The following is a 7,630-nucleotide window of genomic DNA, read 5'->3' on the forward strand; positions in this document are numbered from 1 at the left end:
CAGGTAACAAAAGTACTGTAAGTCCCCATGGTCCTTAGTATGATGATCTATCTTCAGTTGTTAGCAATCTATAGCCCATGTTTATATTGTATTGTCCTCTAAAGATAAACCGTTTTAGGTCTAATTACTATTTTTACATTCCTTTCTGTGATATTCTAGTTGTTTTTCTGTTCTTTGTCGATAGCTTTTTATAATACACATATATTCCCCTTCAGTGTTATGTTCCCATCATGATATGGCTGAAATATTGCCGATGTGACGTTAAACTCACTCACTCACAAATCAACTTAATAACATCAAATCTTCTGGATATATAGAAACCGAGCTGAGCTTCTGAGAGGGTGTCATTACATGAAGTAATACTAGAAATTGACAAACGGTCACAGTGTCACTTTCGGCAGCTAAATATAAGTACAATTATAAAATGAGTGAGTTGGTTTAGTTTTACGCCGCACTCAGCAATATTTATACTATATGGCGGCAGTCTGTAGACACTGGAGTCTGGACCAAACAATCCAGTGACCAACAACATGAACATCGATTTGCGCAATTGAGAACCGCTGACGTGTCAACCAAGTCAGCGAGTCTGACCACCCGATCCCGTTAATCGCCTCGTACGACAAGCATAGTCGCCTTTTATGGCAAGCATGGATTGCTGAAGACCTATTCTACCCCGGGACCTTCACGGGTCACAATTACAGAATGCATGGATCCCCATGCAAAGGTTGATTGGCTCAGCATGCGTAAACACGCAATCTGATAAGCTAAGCAAACGTATTATCTCAGTTACTAACGGTGTCACAAACCGCTCACTGGCAGAATGAATCAATAACTTGCAAAGACAGGCAATGAAATCGATCGCGAAAACCTGTAAAACGGGAGTAACTGACTTAGTTCTCTTGAGCGCAACTAGACCCGCGAAAATCCGTGTTATAATGTGTTGTCAGCAACCCATGCTTGTCGTAAGGGGCAAGGATTGGGTGGTCAGGTACGCTGACTTGGTTGACACATGTCTCCGTATCCCGTTTGCATACATCGACGTTCATGTTGTGATCACTGGATCACAGTAAATACCTTTGTTTGTATATTTCTGGTTTAACCCATAGTTTGAACTTGGAATATTTCAGAAAACAGTGGTAGTGGGGTAGTGGGGTAGCCTAGTGCTGAAGACCCAGGATTGATTCCCCACATGGGTACATTTTGTGAATCCTGTTTCTGGTGTGCCTTCACCATCACCTTTCTAGACTACTGTTAGAGGTGGCGTAAAACTAAAATCACTCACTGATGCTCACTCATTAGTTATAAGCGCTTCATATCATATATAATACGTTTTCACCAAAACGGAAGATATGATTGTTTGTTGTTCAGCAACAGGGTGAGCAACGCTAGCAATGTAGAAAATCTCACACGGACAAAAACAATCGGTATTTAGGAACAATAGGACTTATCGAGCCTGACAGTCTCATTTATGGAGACGTTCGGTACAAACACATATCCAACAGATCAGTTTGCACATGCACGTCTTGTTTTAGGACATGTCACTTTCATTGTGGTCTCACTGTACTTTTAAACTTTACATTTACCACATATCCTCGGAAACATCAGGCCTGCTGACTTGCGTGTATAACACCTTCGATCCGATATTTCCCCATCCCGCGACAGACGTTATGTTGATCGTGATACTTTTATTCAATATTGAGCTATGGCTGGGTTTGTTGTCATTAATGTTGATAATTTGTGGGGTATACATAGAAGCGTATAAGGCTAATATCCCTGACTTTCAGCATGGGAATAGTCATTCTCACCAGTTTGTAGAACCTGCACGAAGATATCTCATATGAGCGCATTTACATTTGTGTCCAAACACGTGTAATCCCAAGATGGCTTTTCATGAAATTGTCATATATTTTGTTCTTATTGACGTGTTTCAACGCCAGTTTACAGCAGGCATCTAACATATTAGACCAACTGTGCACGTTTCTTTGAGTATGTACATATAGACTCTACGCAGGGGGCCGCTATGTGTGTTTATCATTTGACTTTGATTAAAACTCTTGCTTGTACAGGTTGGTAAGATTACTGAATGCCCGATACCTTCCGTCATCTTTGAAAACTTACGAACTGCGCAACAAATGTGGGCAATTTTAGTAACATGCGATCTTCCACTATTTACTTTTTTTGCCCTTGGCTACCTGTTATCGTCTTTAAGAGTATTTCAACCAATATGTCTTTGGCTAGGCTTAGGAAACTTTCCCTCACTCATTCGATCCAAGTCCCAGATTTCCATAGTTCCGACTTTTCAAACACGCACATATTTTTTATGTATTGCTTAATTATAATAACGGGATGTCGCCTCAAACGATCCGATTTACTGGTTATTTTTTTTTGTTTTTATGCTTCCTTATTTTTCGAATTTTATAGCTTGGCAATTCTCTTCCCCATAATAGAAGCACACAAGACACTAAAGAACATGGCTGTTAGTTATCAGGTGTCCTGTAACTGTGCCTACAATATTGTTGTATATTATTACATTGTCCCTCTGATATGGTTTCAAAGACTACCAACGCGCTACAGAGGAATGCTGTATAATGCTTAAAGTACCCATAATACTTAGCCTGTCGGTGACTCAACACATTTGTTCGCGAACTGTGAGTTTGTTTTTAGGAGCAGTGCAGTTAATTACATTAATGTACGTAACGGCGGTAACCATAGCATGCTGGTTAATAAATCATATTGACACAGACTTCCAGGCACGCTGATGCTTGAAAATGAGGCAGAAATCATGATCTTCGTAAAGCGCAAATGTTTACTCGAGAAGTGTGTTCTCTGCACAATGAACATTATGTGTTCAAATACAAGCATATGCGCACTAAAACTGCCACTGGAATAATCCATTCAGCTCACAACTTTTCCTGTCGATTATCGTACCTATGTTTACCGAGGACATGCGATTGACGTCGGACGGGTATGCATGGCCAATGCATAACAACGCTGCCCATTTTTTAATGACCCATTAGCACGATCAACAAAATATAAAGTGTCATCCTTTATTGTCAGATTTATCAATGTGGCAATCATTGTGTCATTACGCATCTCATAGGTTTTCGTAGGTGTTTCCTCCGACTTCCAATTCACATACCACTAATGTCATCGATATGCTGCCAAAACAGCTGCCAGTGAAATACCAGCCTTCAGCAACCCATGTTTGCATATATTTACATGTAATATGAGATCAAGTCTGTATTTTCCTGTTTACCATTGTGTCCATGTGGGATCTTGTGAAGCATGCAAAAACAATTCCACAGTTTTCTCAATAGATTCGTGCTTCTGAATGGAGAGTTCACTAGCCAGCAAATATAGACGACTATTGGTAACTTGTCGTGGTTCCATTTCGCTGGAATAATCGGAAGACTACTGCAATTCAGCATGGCAATTGTAGACACCACTGACCCTAACTTGTTATCCACGAAAAAGCATACTGACATCGGACTGATGCCCAAATATGACACGAAAAGAGCATTTGTGAATGTATGCCATAGAACCAGCATCTGCCCAAACTGCCAAGCTTCGGGAAGCTCTTCAGGCAGACGATGCATTCTTTTTCAAAAGAAAATATACGAATACCTTTCTAAATTATACAAGGGGCTGTCGGGTAAGGGTTCTTTCATCGCGCCAGGGTTCTATTCTCCATATGGGTTTAATGTGTGAATATAATTTCTGGTGTCATATGGCATTGTATTGCGCTCAAAATATTAAAAGCGGCGCAAAACCCAACTCACTCACTCAATCACTCTAATTTTCACACGCTTGTGAAAAAAATCTATTACGATTAATAGCATTGTTGAGTGTGCCTTTCGCAAGCATTTGAATCCTTGTTGGTGATGAATGATTTTAACAACTGGGTTAGGATCAAGTCAATGATTCGAGGGCATTTGAAACTGATCCACAAAGACTTTCTTATGTCATTATAGCACTGTCTTGTGGATGTGTTAGGACATGCTTATGATAAGCCTGTAAGAGATTTCTTGGTTTTATTTCAATGTGTTATACATACAAGATAATCGTTCTTAAATAACTATTTAATGATAAGATTACTCAGTAACATTGAGTAGATGGAGAATCGTCCTCGGCGAACCCTCCATATTTGATCAATTGTCGGTGCCAGGTTGATGGGAAACGGCATGCACACATACATCTCACACACTGCATACTGCACCAACTATTGATGTCTCCACGTGTCTCCACGCCGTGCATTCGTTTTCACAGTCATGTATAACGTTGCAGCGGCCGTTATTCTTCTGGGTAAGTTGCTTACTAGTTCGATGTCAAATCGGAATTATTCATATCATAATACCCATCAAAAGTTTAGACTCGCTTGAAGCACAAAATATCTGTTATATAGTTATATATGGTTTCGAAGATGAATTTCTCCACTAACTTGGGTGAACCAGCTGCGACCATTGTGCAAATGAACTACACCATAATCAGACATCAGATTGTCGAAAACCATGTACAAATATGGTAACTACGAACAGCTGCGCTCAGATGAAACGTTTTGTTAAAAATTCACGTATGAGAAAAATCCTTTTTTACAATACATCACTTTACGCGTAAACAGTATCTTTGAACAGTATGGACAATTTTGCAAAATCAAGCATAGAACGGATGACAGAATTTAGTGGCTACATTTACACTGGTGAGTCTGAACTTTTGATGTGTATTATACATCAGCTCAAAATACAGCATTTAATTGATTTTTCCAGTTTATGCAATGCACATGCAGGGGATGTTTTTTTCTTTGCCGAAAGGTTTCTTTACAAGCTCGAATGAAGCTAGTTGTGAAGCATTGCTTATTTTATCAGATGTACAAAACATGTTGAGCTTTCTGGTAACGTTTCATCTCGTCATAGTGAGTGAGTTAATATTTAACGTCACATCGGCAATATTGCAGCCATATCGTGACGAGAACATACATGACAAAAAAGAATGTATATGTATATTATGAACACCCTGTCTACGAAGGACAGTAAAACCACTAGATTATCACAGTTAGTATTAAAACTAGCGTGGAAACTTAAAAAATTATAGTATGACTATTTGGACAGTACAATATAAAAACAGGCCATGGATCGCCAACAACAGAGGGTAGATCACCATACCAGGGACCATGGGGACTTACAGTACCTCTGCTACCTGCATGGTCCCTGGCTGGATTTACACCATCCACGCAGCTGTTGGCGACTGTATGCTAAATTAGCCACAAATTAAAATGACACATATTCTACGATTAAAAATGTGGAAGATTGAATCTGACTTAAATCGTTTTGGGACTTACGTACCCTCTCAGGAGGACAATAATTTTACGGTACTTCAACCCCCTTCGAGGATACAGCCACTAACAATCTTAGTTGCTAATTCAACTTCCAATCATAAAATACTTATTTATTTACATGTCAGTCAATAAATTCAATTCTTTTAAAAATGCAATAATTAAATGAGAACTTACATTACTAAAAAGGTCTTTCATAGTTCTTGATTTAAAATAATTGTCCCTTTTGATGGAATATTCAACACAGTCAAGCAAGACATGCTTGACCGTGATTATTTCATCACAAGGGACGCAGAACGGAGGATCCTCACCTTTCAAAAGATATTCATGCGTATACCTAGTGTGGCCAATACGACATCGTCGTATAATGACCTCTTCAAATCTGGACCGACATCCCAAGTAGGTGTAACCAACAAATGGTTTTATTGCATGTAATTTATTGATACCTACTTGGGTGTCCCACTTCTTCTGCATGAGATCACGAATGTAAGATCTAATGGTGGCTTTATAATCACTGTAAGGAATAAGAAGTTTTGATTTGTTGAGCGCTGCTTTAGCAGCAAGGTCAGCCAGTGTGTTACCAGAGATTCCAACATGGCTGTGTAACCAACAGAAGGCGATGTCGTATTGGCCAGTTGCAAGATAGTTATAAAGTTCAATAATTTCTATTAAAAGTGGATGTTTACATGCTAGGTTTTTAATAGCCTGAAGGCAAGAAAGAGAGTCTGAATAGATTATGTACTGTTTATGTTTAGGATGTCTTTGGATATATTTAAGGGCTGTTAATATGGCGTTAGCTTCAGCTGTAAAAATAGAACTATTGTCTGGTAATCTACAAGATATTGTTCTGGATCCAATGACAGTAGCACAAGCCACTGCGCCACCGTCCTTAGACCCATCTGTAAATAAGGATTTATAACCGCAATATTTATGTTTCAACTGATTATATTCTTGTTTGTATTGTAGTTCATTAGTTTCTGATTTTTTTAAATGTACTTAATGTTAGGTCAACTTGTGGCCTAACCAATTTCCAAGGAGGAGAAGAAAGAAGACGGGAAGGAGCTATGTTTTCCAGCTCAATGCCGGCCGAAGAAAGAAAGGGTTTAATTCTGTGTCCGAGAGGTGGAACAAGAGAACACTTTTTGTTGTATAAATCCTCGTAGAGAGGATTGAAAACACAGTTATATGGCGGGTTAGATTTGTTAGAGTATAGTTTTGTAGCATATTGTAAAGATAATTTTATACGTCGCTGAGTGAGAGATGGCTCATCTGCCTCGACATAGAGACTGTCAACGGGAGAAGTTCGAAAAGATCCAAGACATAATCTTAGACCTTGACGATGGATAGAATCTAACATTTTGAGACTGCTTTTACAGGCTCCACCATATACAATGGAACCATAGTCAAGTTTGGAGCGAATGAGTGATCTGTATAAGTGAAGTAGGGTGGTTTGATCGCCTCCCCATTTTGAATTGGAAACAACTTTTAACAAGTCGAGTGCCTTCAAACATTTAACTTTAAGGGATTTAATATGTGGCAAGAACGTCAAGTGGGAGTCAAATATATGACCCAGAAACTTGGCCTCTTTAACAACTTTAATAGGTGTGCCGTTTAGATACAGTTCAGGGTCTTTATGTGGTTTGTATTTACGGCAGAAATGTATACAGTTAGTTTTTGACTTAGAAAATTTAAAGCCGTTTTCCAAACACCATTTATTTATCTTGTTCAGACACAACTGCATTTGCCGTTCAATAGTATGCATGTTTTTACCTCGACATGAAATGTTAAAATCATCCACAAAAAGTGATCCATGAATTGAATCATTTAAAACCTTTGATAAACTGTTTATCTTGATGCTAAAAAGTGTAACAGACAAAATACTGCCTTGTGGTACACCCTGATCCTGACTGTAATGATCAGACAGGGTAGAACCCACACGGACTTGAAATTGTCTATCATTTAAAAAGTTGGCTATAAATTGAGGCAATCGTCCTCGCAATCCGAAGTCATGTAAATCTTTTAAAATCCCATGTTTCCAAGTGGTGTCATATGCTTTTTCTAGATCAAAAAAGATCGACACTGCATGCTGTTTATTAATTATGGCATTCTTAACATAAGATTCTAAACGCACTAAGTGATCGACTGTACTTCTGTTTTCGCGGAAACCACACTGAATATCTGTTATTAGGTTATTTGTTTCCAAGTACCAGACAAGTCGATTATTTATCATGCGTTCCATGGTCTTGCAAACACAGCTAGTAAGTGAAATTGGCCTATAATTGGAAGGGTCCGTATGATCAC

Source organism: Haliotis asinina, chromosome 14 (genome assembly GCF_037392515.1).
Source record: "Haliotis asinina isolate JCU_RB_2024 chromosome 14, JCU_Hal_asi_v2, whole genome shotgun sequence".
NCBI classification, from domain to species: Eukaryota; Metazoa; Mollusca; class Gastropoda; order Lepetellida; family Haliotidae; genus Haliotis; species Haliotis asinina.